At 44.2% G+C, this 14,213-nt stretch overlaps 1 protein-coding gene across 5 annotated transcripts in view; it reads left to right on the top strand.

Moving 5' to 3' along the window:
• LOC140898919 (maestro heat-like repeat-containing protein family member 7) overlaps nucleotides 1–14,213 on the top strand; it is a 77,647-nt gene that overhangs the window by 9,270 nt on the left and 54,164 nt on the right. For 4 of the 5 annotated variants that reach the window (XM_073313525.1, XM_073313516.1, XM_073313507.1 and 1 more), the window contains exon 2: nucleotides 12,405–12,545. The exons of the other annotated variant lie outside the window; for it this stretch is intronic. The gene's annotated coding sequence lies outside the window, so the exon portion shown is untranslated. The remainder of the gene's footprint in view (nucleotides 1–12,404; nucleotides 12,546–14,213) is intronic. 5 annotated transcript variants of the gene reach the window in all.

The raw sequence follows: 14,213 nt of genomic DNA, 5'->3' as shown, positions 1-14,213 counted from the left end.
CCATTTTCTACTCAGAAAGTGGCTCATTTTCACGGTGAAGGGATCTGTTTCCAAGCTCAACATCTACAAAATCTTGTATATTTTTCCAGTGAAATCCATCCCACTACACGACTTCCAAATTCCTTACAAAGTACATCAGAGCCCTCAGGTTCTGAACAGCTCTCCCTTTCATTTGGATTACGTGACCCAGTCTCTTGTCCACTTTTCCCCACAGCCTTGTCCTCTCCCATTCTTATTGTACTCTCTGGAGAGTACCACTCACAATTCGCTCTATCGGGTGCGGACTTGTAGCTGCTTTCAGAGTGAGATGTCTGACGACAGGCTGTGCTGTACTCAGCAAGAACATGCTCATCTACAAAAGAAGAAACCCAAACACATTCAATCAAAATATTCCATGTCCTCAATAAGTGTCCCCTGCCCCAGTTACAGAAACTTCTCAGCTCACCTTTGAGAACTTGAAGCATCTCTTGTTTCAGAATGACCTGTCTTCGTGGCTGATCTATAAACTCATGGTCAGCATTTGATATGTTCAAAAAGTTCCTAAACATTTGATGAAACACTGTTGCAATCTCCCCGTTTCAGGCTGATCCATTCCCAAGGCTGAGCTACAATATACAGGCAGTGTCTGGCGAGTTCCAAGGTGTCTACTGGTCCCATCTGGGAGGGACAAGGGGCTAACATCCAATATAAAAGCTGGGAGTGCCCTCCCCCAGTCAATATGTATTAAGGCAAGAGTAGTAGCATGTAAACAAACACCATCTATCTTAGTGGAAATAGACAAGGATCTCAGCCAGGCCTCCTACCTATTTCATAGTGATCGTAGATCAGCACTGAAGCTGATTTGATGTTGAACACAGGAAATTCTTGCTCGAAAGAGAAAGTGATATTCTTCTGTGAGGCCTGGGAATGGAAGGACAGACAAGCTTGTCAGATTATTTTCTTTTAAAATATCAATTTCTTTCCACCAAAGACCCCTAAAGCGAGTCCCAAACACATGGCTGCTTACCTTGTATGATACCATCTGCCCAGAGTCCCTGTTCACTTGACTTGGTTGCTTTACAATTGCCTTGTTAAGACTTTTGGTCTTGGGGAAAACAGTTTTATAAAATATAACACAAAAAAGTCAAGAAAAACTATCACTTACAGACTTACTCAGACTTCCACTCTCCAAGTTGAAGAGGTCACGGTTGTTCTTGGTTTCCACCTGTATCAGCATACGATCACCCTGAAGCTTGAAACAAGGGAAAAGGAGAGAGATTCCATTTATTAACACAAAAGACATCCCAGAACCTGCAGAAATGGCCACATGATGTCAATAAACACCTACCACATTCTTAATTGGTGCAAGTATTGGCAGCTCTATTACCATGGAACCAGTGTTGTGTAACAGCCAAGGTGGAAACTGCATAATAATCACTAGATGGCAGATTGTCAGAAGTATTTAGGCACCTAAGAATGCAGATGGGCAGGTGCCCAAGTGAATTTTTCTAAAATGCTTAAGTACCTGATTCCTACTGATTTTAATGGGAGCTACGTTCTTTTGAATGTCCCACTAGGAACCTAAATGTCTTTAAAAATCTGCCCTCGGGTGGGGGAAGCGGGGGGTGCTGTAACACATACACACACACAAAAACTGGCCCTAGGTGTATGTGTGTATATATTTGGCCTAAGCTAGTCAGTAGCAATTTGTCAGGCATCCACACACAGCTTAGTATAATGTTTGTTTCATTAAGTGGGTTACTGGTTGTATGTAATGAAGGGGATGGCAATATGTCCTGAGCCGGGTGGGCTCCAGTGAATGCCCGCATGGCTCAGAACACTGGTTGGCTGGCCTGGTCCTCTCCTTTTATCCAGCCCAGGGTATAACAGCCTGTAACCCCCCTGCCCATGGGGTGGTTTATTGACCTCGCTCCCATCCTTTACCTTCCGCAGGGATAATCCGACAGGGAGAAAGCCTAAGAGCATCTTGCCATCAACAATGCTGGAGCCATTGCACTTCCCGGCATAACTGCAATGAGAGAGACAAGATCAGTCTGGACCATGAATGACGAGGAATCACAATGATACGTTCTGCTCCAGAGCACAAGACCTTTCTGATTTACCTGTTCCATTCTGACTTCTTAGAGTGTGTCTGCACTTAACACACTACAGTGGCACAGCTGCAGCACTGCAGTGCTTCCGTGTAGACACTATTATGCTGACGGGAGGCGTTCTCCCATTGGTGTCGATAATCCACTTCCCCAACAGGCTAGATAGCCATCTACACCTGGGTTTAGGTCAGCTTAACTACACCTCTCAGGGGTGCGGATTTTTCATACTCCTGAGCAACATAGTTAAACGGACTTAGTTTTCTCGTGTAGACCAAGCCCTGATTACATGTAGGAGACAGACAGGGCAGCAAGAAGCATAGGTGCGTGAGAGGGACAGGACATGGAGAGGAGATCTATTAATACAGCATCTAGTTTCTGTGGTGCTGGTGCTCTATAAATACCTAGAGACAGAAAGGGTGTTGCAATGAAGCATGATAAGTTCCATGCAGGGTGGGGGAGCTAATGTTCTGAGTGTTTTTTATATTCCTAGTCACAGGGACACGATCCAGAACTGTTGGACTTGCATTTGGGGAGAGATCCCGGCATCAGGAACAGGCAACAGGTGTCTCAGCAGGAGAGAGTGCTTCAGGGGACTCGGGCACCACAGGGCTGTGGCTGGAGAGAACTCTAGCATACGTACAATGGCTGCTGCGATGGCAACTGCCATTTAAATGATTCATTGCTTATTTGCACGTTGTGGTTTATACGCATCCAAACAACCACCATGTGGCTAAAGGGGTACAGGGAGCAAATGTGAATCATCCCCATTATAAAACAGCACTAACACTGTACTCAACTGTCTAGTGTATATGCGCACTGCAGGGCATTGTTGGATGGAATCAGAAATGCTTAGTTGTGTATCATAGGCCCAATACTGCTAACAGCTAGTGGAGAATCTCCTTCCGGCCCATTCATTAAGACCTGGGTTTTCGGGGTAGGAGAAGCCGTGTCCTATGCTCACAATCACAGGGGCCATGGTGAAGTACTTGGATGCCAAGGATTTGTTGCAATATTTATAATCAGCCTTGTTTTAAAACCCTCTTCCTCACCCCTTTTCCAGTCAGCTGATTTTTGTCATTCAGGGAGCTGGGGCAGTGAGGGGAGGTTACCTGGCTGAAACAACAAGGTCAAACTTTGTTGGCACATCAGCGGTGCAGGAAGCATTCACTGTCTGAACAGAGAGAGAGAGAGAAAGAGAACCCAGATGCCTTCTCAGGCACAAGGATGTTGTATCTCAGAATTATCTAGAGAAAAGGGAAAATAATCCTGACAATAAAACCCCAATCACTCCCATCCTCCATTTAATGCGGTGGCAGTTCTGAAACACCTTTACGACAGATCTGCCTCTATCCTCTATTTTCCACATCAGTAATTCAGCTCCAAAAATGCTTCACTTGTGACTCAAATACTACCACACAGTGACTCCAGGGTAAGGGTTGCATCTGCATCAGAGACACAATCCATTATTTTTAATGCCTCTCAGAAACCTCACAGCCTGGGAAAGAGAAAAATCAAAGACAGTGCAATAGGGTGCAATTGGCAGAGTTTTCAATTAGAAACACAGCTACTTCTGGGTGCAGAATTGGACCCAAGATCCCAGGAAGGAAAGTTCCCTCAGAAAAGTGAAGGAAACACTGGAACACAATACATGAAAGAATGAAAGAGAAAGGAGGAACAAAAGAGAGAGTGGAAGAATAAACCAAACCCAAGAGAATAAAAGAAATGAAACAAAGAATAAAGGACACAAAGAAAGAATGAACAAGCCACAAAAATAGGAAAGAGAAAGAAGAATGGTTCATTACTGGGTGGAGCTGCCCCACAGTGAGGGGCAGTGGGCTGGGGATCTCTGTGCTGCACGTAGACACAGCCATGGCCATTCACTTCCACGCTGTAATTTCCCAGAATATCAGACAGGAGCAGCAGGTGGTTCTTGCTGTCCACTTGAAAGCTCCTTCCGAAGGACTTGCTGGAGAAGATTTTGACAGGTCTGAATTTTGTCCAAATACTTCACTGCAGAACACAAAAGGCCAGGTGAAGGAAAGAACTTCAAATACAAATAGGAAAAGTACATGAAACAGCAACATGGAATATTATAGTGTGTGTAGCGATAGGCTGGAACCCAGACCTCCAATATGAACAATTCCAAGGGGGAATGAGGACAATATGAACCCATATTTGGATCTGAATTTTGAAACTGATCACTACCTTTCTAACGGGCTTAACCCAAATCTTAGATCTGCACAGTCCTGATTTGGATCCAAATCTGAATTTTGTGGTGTAGGTCCATCTTTGTTTATATGTTGATGGGCTGTTACTGAGGATTTCAAACTGATCAATACATTGCTAGCTTCCTGGATGTATTTGAGGTGCAGTTCCTATGCATACTAGAATTACAGTGATCATGCATCAACAGAACAAAACAAGCTGTACACCATAAGTTGTATGCTATCTTAGATCTGTATGTTAATAGTCCACTAATATGAACAGAATGTGTTAAAGTGGATGGTTGCTTCTCCTCTCCATTACCAGCAGATAATGAACACATGTTCCTGTACATCCTCACAAATTATCACTCCCAGTGCCTAGACAATCTGTAGTGATTTTAATACAAGGAAAATTGACAGAAGTACATTTTCAGCTGATAACCACCGTGAAGGAATCCTTACCAAGCCGGGATATTCAGCGTTGAGCAAAGCAATGGTGATGTAGGCTGTGAGTGAAAACTCGTCATATACTCCTCCCTGAATAGAACACAAAGTGAGCTAGTCAGTCCAGGGGAGGAAAACAGGGACCCATCTTCTCCCCTTCCTCTTACAGTATCTCACTAACACATTGTATGCCTGGATGGTGGACCACTGATACCTACTCTATAGGTTTGTTCAAAATCCACATCTTCATTGTCTCTGCCCCAACCTCAAGAGTGTGATGCCAGGATGCACCACTTAGAATAATAGTGTGGTAAAGGTTCTTGCAGCATGAATTTGTGATGGCAACCATATTTGCAAATAGCAAATTTACCTCCAGAATCACAGCGTTCATAGATCTGGTCCATCTGAAGACTGAGTGTGTTGATCATGGCAGGTTGACTTTAAAATGATGGCATTTTAAAAAACTTATCAGAGGTTTGTAAAGTTAGACTAAATCCTGGTGGATATGAATTAGTGGGCAGAGTGCAGGAGAGATGGTGAGAGATACAGTTTTCATTGATATCAACATATATATGTGCTATAAAATATTTCTAGCTGGACTGTGTAGATGTAGTTGATTGCCCTATTCTGCTCTTGGATGTGGTAGTCCAAATCCTGATGAAAGTCAATGGAGTTACTCCAGATTTACACAGGTGTTACAGCAGAACTCAACCTAGAGTATTTTGCACACACCAGTAAGCCCAGTGGTAGATCAAAATATGCTTGGTAAGGACAATATTTTTTAGTGGTTACACTAAATATGCAATGGCTGAATATGCAGAGACACATCACTTTCAAGTTGTTATTGAAGAGTTTCCCAGCATTTTGGAATCACCAGTCTGGCTTCTGTTTGCTTGCCAGCCAGACCAGAATTTGAGAATGGACCTTGTTGACAATATAGATGTAGCATTTGGCTTGTGCAAGTGATTTATATACGAAGGCGGAGAGCCTGCAAGGAAACCACAGAGACATGAGCACCTACTATGAGTCAGGAGCAGTAAAGCTCAGCTCAGATCCCTTTCCCTCCACGCAGGCTCAGATAAGAAATTGGAGTCTATGTAGACAATGCTCAACCCCGCACCCCCACAGATTCCCAGCTCTCACCATGTGTTCCTTCCTTCCTTATCTCTGCTCCCAAAGACACTGTAGGATCTATCTGGGTGTTCGTAAGACAGCTGCTTCTGGTACCCTGAAAGCACAAGGAGGAGACTGAACCATTCCCTGCTTTTAAAGTTAGGTGAAGGGTAAAATCCATTTTTGCCATCAGTTAAACCCCAATCTCCAAACAGCTTTCCATAGGATTTATAAACTAACAACTGGGGACTAAATTCTTTTGCCATTTACACCAAAGCAACCCTATGAAAATCAACCAACTTGCAGGACTGCAAGTGAAGAGATAATTTGGTCTTGGATAACGTGACAAAGCTATATAGGAACAGAAGAAGGAAGTGTTCTTCATGAATTATAATTTGATGAAAAAAATTGCCAAGATCTGTCACAAATGTAACTAGCCCTAAAATCTGTGTTACTGGAGCAACAGTATTGCATCTATGAGGTGCGAAGTTGTTTCAGCAAAGCCAGTCACATATTAGAAGGAGGAATCCTCTAATGCCCCTCACCGCTGGCTAAGTATTCGATGGCCTTGGATTTAGTCTCCTTGCTCAGCTGCCCTGTCTTGTTCAGATAGTCCAGGACGTAGATGTTGGGGGCAAACAGGACCATGTTCTGCTCCCTGCAGCCGAAGGGCATCTGGAAGAGCTGCTGCAGGTACTGCATGGCTGTGCCCAGGATGTTGTCTGGAGATGGAGACACAGGGAGTCAGTGCACCAAAGCACCTGGCCTGTACATACTATAAGGTTCAGAAAATCCATTTCTCCTCACTGGAGAGTAGGTGTCCCCATTGCTACACACAATGTTGAGCAAGGACAGTGAGTTTCTAAGGGAAAGGAGCCAAGCTCAGAGTTCAGAAGTCGGTGTCTGAGACACAAGAGTCTCACTATGAAGTTAAGCATGGGAATTAGTAAACTTACCAATGACAGAGAACAAGGCTGTGGCTGATCCCTGCACCAGGTTTGCTGGCTCCTTCAGATACTCCAGCTCAGAAACTGCAGAGCCTGTGAGTAAATAAGGAATAAAAATACTCTAAGTTATACAAATATAAATCTGAGTGAAACAAACAAAAACATGTTTCAGTTTCTTTCTGGATCTGGGACTGAACCCCAATCTCTCACTTCCCATTCCCCACCTAACATTCTTCTAGTGTGCAAACAATTATTTATGCAGAACGTGCCACTGAGCATCTTAATTTGCACACATACACGTAAACAAACATGAAATAAAAAAAATACTAGTCAACACTCTGCACTTAACATAACAGTGAGTGGTTTTACAAAGAAAGTGCATTACTACTTGTTTGTAGACCTCAAGCCCGGTTTATCCTTGTTTTAACTGTAGTGTTATGCCAGGGATGGATCTAAGTCCATGTGTCTCTACTGTGTCCAACTGCTGGATCTACCATATGAAGATTTTAATAAAATGGCAAAAATCAGAATAAATTTCCCAACCACATACATAATACAATATGATGGATTAAATGTGATGCCAAGACTCCAAGACAAAGTGAGATTAAGTCCAGGGATGAAAGCATCTGCAGTGCAGATGGAGAAGAATCGCTGAGAGGTAAATGAAAAACTTGTCTTGCAAGAAGACAGGCATTTCCTGTCTCTTTCTCCACCTCTCCTCAGTTGGAGACTCATTCCTCTTCTGTTGAAGTCAGTGGGGATTGAAGGGGCTCAACACCAACTTTTGGCCCTATGAATCTGAAAGGGCACATTTAATTTTGGAGCAGTTGATTGGGCCAAGTGAGGTTTCAGGACACAAGATTGCTGTTCTAGGACCTGAAAATCTGCACAGAGAAAAGTTGTAGATTGTCTTTAAAATAGGAAGACATTTGATGCTGATCGCTGTCCTGTCTTTCTGATCTCAGCCCTGAGACTGCTACAGCAAAACTGTTGGTGGGAAGAAGGCCTCCTATATTCAGTTTCATGGCCCTCTTCCCTTTAACAAGAAAATTAATTTCTTCCCTACCCCTAACTGAACAGAAGTGGAACTTTTCCCCATGTCTGTTTTGCCAGTTTGTTGGAGAGACAGCGTGCAAGCGCGCATGCAAGACTGCGTAGACAGGAACTCCAGCGTCCATCAGGCTTTTGACCAGGCTGCCAAAGAATTTACATTGTGTCACCTTACATATTAACTGACCATTTCTTCTGGTATTGCATTGAATAAGAAACACTCCTTAAACTTGCTTTGGGCTGTCACCTGTTAAGGACAACTATTAGGACATACTGAACATATAACTACAAAGCACAAATTCTGCTCCAAAAGACTGTACTCTCCATCTCCTCTTCATTGCATGGTTGTCTTCTGAAGTGGTTATTTCATTATTTCCATCTTTATGAGGAATACAGTCAGAACAGTATGCGGTTGCTCTTAAGGGGAGGCTTGCACAAAGAACTAAGCTCATCCCAATCATTAGGGAGTCCCACCATCACTGAGGGTCCTCCTTGGAGAATGCCATGACTCCAGGCCTTGAGAATGTCATGCTGAGCTCCAGCAGCCTCAATAGCCCTTTGGACCCCAGTGTATTAGGGAGGGAGAGACAGTTCCCAAGATAGGTAAACTAATGGATTTAGGGCTTTGAAGATTAGACCTAAAAGTGGATCTGGAAACTGTCAGAAAACCAGCATAAGGCAGAGAGCCACAGAGGTTCAAGGTTTGTAGAAGACCTGCACATGTCCTGTCTCTCTTTCTCTCCTTTCAGCAAAACCTGCCACCCAGTTGTTAGTGCCTACCTGGCTTTCCCAAGCTTTCAATATTATTTGATAGGGAAGGAGCTCTTTTTCCCCTAGATCTTTCAATTTATGGGTAGTCTCTGTACTGGAACCCAATTGGATGTATTGTTGCAGCTTTGTAATCTAGCTATTTGTGTTGATTAGTTCCTGTGGCAGTGCTAATTGCTGACAATAGTGGAGATGAACTAGAATCTAGTTCTAGTGGGAGGTTGCCAGATACCTAAAGAAGAGGTGGAGGGAGAGAGACTGCTCCCCCTGTTGGTGTCGGGTTCCTGGTAAAGGTCATTTTATATTGGTATGCCTGTTTTGACTTTTAGGGCCAGGCTCCCCCAACAGATGAACCAGCAAGACATTTTGATGACCAAAGTGAACTTTGGGAGTGCAGCTTCAAGCCACTTGAGAAATCCTATGTTCAAATGGTGACACAAAAGTCATAAAAATCCAGCTATAATGATAAGTATATGTGCCAGTCATACTATCAGCCAGCTGCCCCCAGGGCCGGCTCTAGGTTTTTTGCTGCCCTAAGCAAAACATTTGCTGTCCCAAGCTCCAAGAGCACAACTGCCCAAGCGGAAAAAAAAAAAGGGTGGCTGGAATGCCCCAAACGCATGCATGCTTTGCTGGTGCCTAGAGCCGGTCCTGGCTGCCCCTGAGGAACACATCTCTATAGGAGTCTTCACGGGTCTCTAGCAGGCAGTTTTAGTTGCACATCTTCAGCCATTACCCATGTGAGCAGGTCACTAGAATCTTTTCTATTTGTTTTGGAGTGCGTAGACAGTGTATTGAAGCCATCTGCAATATCAGTAACTAGAGACAGGCCTGATTAAACTTGAACTTGGGGGGACGCCCAGATCACAACTTTATTTATCTAATGGGCTGGACCGAGACTCTTGATCTCAATGCTATCTCTAATGCTACTTGTGAAATAGCAATAAACAGCGTACCATCTCTACGATCAGTGAAGGGAAAACCTCAGACATGTCCAGCAGACCACTTTGAGCTCTGCAGTAGTCTTAGGGCTGCTCTACGTGGTGCAGTAATGTGATTCTAAAGTGCACTAACGTGTTGCACACCAGCTGCTCACTGTAGACCCTGTTGGATGCACACTAAGTTCCCTAGTGCATATTAACATACCACAGGTTGAAACATACAACATAAACGTGTATGTTCCTCACAATGATTTTCTCAGAAGATTTCATTTAGGCATCTGGAATTGTTTCTCCAGATACGCAAGAAGAGAGAAGCCAGGTAAACCATAGCTCTCATGCTATAGAATTGACTGACAGGTTGAATGTGCCTCCTTTTAGTATGCATTAGCATTAAGGAGGCTTAGCAATGTAGTGGCAAGTACCACCAGCATTGTAGTCACAGGCAAACTTCAAGGGGAAAACAAAATGACCCCTGTACATTTGTTTTCTCTCTTTTTGAAAGACAATCCATTGAAATACTTTTTCAGTGAAAATTTTGAATGTTTCCTGCCAGAGTTCGGCCCACGAAACACACAGCCAGGCCTGAAGGAAGCTGAGGGGAGCAGCAGTTTAAGAAGCTCCTGGATGCACTTAGACAGCAGAACTTAACTCCTGAAGTGGAGTCATGGTGACGGTCTACAGGCTCTCTTTCCACTACCCTCAGCTTTAACCGCTTTAAAATGGCAAGAGGGCAGTAGCTGGATAAAGCACCTTCCTGCCTCAGTATCTGAGGAACAGATGCCGCCCTAAATCTCACCATCAATGTTGCGTTCTGGTGGGATAGCTAGAGTGGGACGAATCTGTTTGGGTCCAGCTCTGCTCTGAATGTGGCATGGTGTGAGGGGATCACGACTGTCTGTGTGAGGAGAGAAGGCGAGCAGTGGTGAGACTTTCACAAGGAAAGGACATCTGAAGACACAATGCCAAAGACAAAAGGAAAAACACAAAATGCTGAATGCTTTAAACACCAGCCCTTGCAGTGGCACTGAGGTGGTTGCAAATGGAAACACAACATGAAGAAAACTAAAGGAATTTTTGCAAGAGGTGACTGTGGATCAGCAGGGCTTAATTATCTCAGACGATCAAGGCCCTATGCAGCCATCATCCACCTTGTTCTCTGCATCTAGCTAGGCCTTCATACTGCATAAAAAGGCAGTCATGAATCTATCAGCCCTGCCCTCCTCTGGCCAACTTCCCCCATGCACTAGAGTATGGGAGGAGGGGGCAGATCCTCAACAATAGGTCCCCAAATCCTAACCTCCTTCCCTCCCTCCTGTTTTTCTGCAGCAGAGATACTGCTGGGTCAGGGCCCTCCACACACATGGAGGAAGGGCTATGGTGGACCCCTATGAAATTGCAGCAGCTGCTTTACTTGGAGAAGGTTGAAATGGGAAACTCATGGGCAATATATTTCACACTTTCTAGTTTAGCCTCATTTGCACTTCATTTTTGCAAAGTGTAGCCACATGGTTGCACTTTTAGGCAAAGCCCTATGCAAGGGGTGATGTGTGAACTGATCCAGTTTAGGAGGAGCCCTGGGAAGCACCATGCCTCGGATACCCTTCTGTTGGCTTATAGCAGCAGCAAGTTACGGCATTCCCCATGCTGGCTCAGCTGAGCCCATTTCCCACCCTTACCCCCAGACCCTTGTGCACCTGGACCCAGGGCTGGGTAACCCACACAGGAGTGCATGGGAAGTTCCTAGCCCCCTCATGTTCCTGCATACAGTGCATTCCAGGTCACAGTCTAGCTCTGCATATTTAGTATCAATTAAATTTGGCTTTGTATTATAAATCCACTACAATAACTCAAATTTAGTGGAGACAAAGATTCTAAGTTTTCCAGCAATTCAGACATTTGGCTGTGGTATCATATGCAGTACTGGATTTATAGCCCTCGACATGGAGGTTCTTAGATGTTGAAGCAAGGAATCTTAGCTAAATGGGAAACTAATGGGCAATCCTATTTTGAAAAGGGATGCTGGACCAAAGCATGCTCCATACGTTACCTAAAAAAAAGATTTCCTTCTTAAACATCACCGCCTGCAATAGAGATCCAGCAGGACAAAGGATGCCCTCACAGACACCTGTGCAACCCCATTGTCCTCAGTGGGTTTACACAGGTGACACTGATCAGCACCTATTGAATAATTTGCTGATGCACAAGAGGTGCAAACACCACTCTCTCTGAGCTGAGATGGCTCTGCAGAGTAAACAGGAGGAAAAACAAACTTGCCTCCCTAAGAAAGCAGCTCTGACTCTAAAAGCACACAGGGGGCAGGTCTGCTGAGGAAGGTGCTGTTTCCACAGTCACATTTCAGAAAAAGAACTGCAGTTTAATGGTCCGCAGTCACCCCAGATTTGAATTTTCCCACTGATGTGGGGTTGTTTAGCTGGTTGTTTAGAACTTCTGCAAGAGCAAGATGCAAAGTTGAGATCTGGATCCAAGCCTCCCCAAAGTTCTGAGCGAGTCACTTGTTTGAACCCTGCCTGACGGGTGTGTTTATCTAAGATTCTCTTGTAAATGCTCAGCTTGCAGAGTCTTACAGGGTATAATATATTAATAAAAGGATCAGCCAGTTGGACTCATTGCCTTTCCTGTACTTGCTGTTTGGCACTGACGGCCTCGGAGCTGAAATGTAGTAGTGTTATGAATACCAAGATGTCTTCATGAAATGATTACAGTATGTGACCTAGTCAGGGAGTTATTGTAGATTGGCTTATACAACTTTCCCGTAGGACTGGATTTTAGGAGTAACTGCTGGTTTGGACAGAAAGGCACTGTTTAAAAATTCTTCCCCTGTCTTAGATTGAATAAAACAGCACCGGGCTTGAGCATCAAAGGCAGAGAGACCCAGCAGCACTGACCTTTCAAGAATGAGAATTCCCAAATGACAGACCTGCTTCAGCTAAGGAGAGAAACCCCTGGGAGTGGCTGGGCACTGATAGGGTAAGATGTCATGGAGCACCTAGCTGATCGCTGAATATGACATGGAGCAAGATAAACCTATATCGCTATCTAGGGACATTTTGTGGAATAGCTGGATATTTACAGCTTCTGGAGCTGTAGAGTATCTGGATATTTACAGGATAAAAATTGCATAGAGTGGCTGGGTACCTACAGGGACAAATGCTGTGGGATGGCTATGTCAGGGTTAAATGGCATGAAGTAGCAAAATATTTGTAGGAGCAAGTGCTGGGTAGTGACTGGGGATTTGACAGGAATGGGAGTGGCTGGACAGTTATATCCATGAGAGATACATGACTGTTATTTTTGCCTCTATTAAATGCACTCATTGTGTAACCTGAAGACAGCTCCAACAGTATGAGACATTTAAGCCTCAGATTGGACAGAGCTCAAGTATAGATCCGAGTGAATCACATATTTTGATCCAGTGGCGAAAATTAAAAAAAAAATCTGGGAAATGTTTCAAAACAAAACAGAATATTTTTTGGTTTTTTTTCTTCGATGAATCAAAAAACATGTTGAAACGAATGGTGACATTTTCTAAACGAAATGTCAATACAAATCAGTATTTTCAAAATGAAATGTCAAAATTGTTCAGTTCAAACATGTCAATACAAAAAAAAGGGGGGGGTGTCAGAATATTTATACAAATCTTTACTGAATTTGACCTGAATTCGTGAATATTTCAGAGCCACCCAAAATGCATTTTTTGGCAAAAACAACCTATTCCTCAAAGAAATGTCACCCATCTCTGCTGGAGTATATACATAATAAGGTGAATTCCTGCATCAGCTGGAGTATGCCACATGGAACCGCCAGAGAACTAGATGCCCTGAGAAACATTTCCAATCTCTGACTTAGAGGATTTATTAAGCTGTACTTACCTGTTAGTGATTCTACACTGCAACCAGGTATATAGTGAGTTCTTACCATACATGATATGTGCTGTGGAAATATGGATGGCATTTCCCCAGCTCCCCACCCCAGTAATGAACACAGGCCATAGAAATAGCGAAGCATCTGAGCTATGTCACAATGCTGGCCCAGCTGAAAAGGGGTAAGTCTAGAGAGAGGATTGTAGAACAGCCAGGCACTCCACAGCTTTCCTTGTGGCAACAGGCTCTGGCTCAGGCAGTCGAGATGGGATGAGGAGAGCTGAGGAATGGCAGAAGCACTCACACAATGGTGACTAGACTCCCAAATCCGGGTCTCGGGGAAGAGTTTCTGAACAGCCTTGATCACAGCTTTTCCTTCCACCCTAGAGGCAGCATCCCCACCAGTCATTGCCTCTGCTTCAGGAGAAGGGAGGAGAATCATTACACCTTCTTTATGCTATTTAAGGTGTAGAGCCCTCCCCCGAGCATGCTCAAATCAGACTCTTCAGAGAATGTGGATCTGGCATTCTGGGGCAGGAAAGCCACATTAGACAGTGAAACCAGAACTGGGCTGGGGGCTCATTTTAGGATGTCTTCTTAGAGGGGAGAGAGGAGTTCTGACGGGGGTTTGCCACTGTTCCCCATATAGAGCTTCTCTGTGTGTGTATGGAACTAGCCAAACCCAGGGGACAGTTAGAATAACCCCTGGGATGAGGATCTACTCCAGGACTGTTCCCTATTAAAGGTTGTTCAAGGCACAGTGAGGTGACTCTAA

The sequence above is a fragment of the Lepidochelys kempii genome, chromosome 1 (genome assembly GCF_965140265.1).
Source record: "Lepidochelys kempii isolate rLepKem1 chromosome 1, rLepKem1.hap2, whole genome shotgun sequence".
NCBI classification, from domain to species: Eukaryota; Metazoa; Chordata; order Testudines; family Cheloniidae; genus Lepidochelys; species Lepidochelys kempii.
This window is presented reverse-complemented; position numbering and strand designations above follow the sequence as displayed.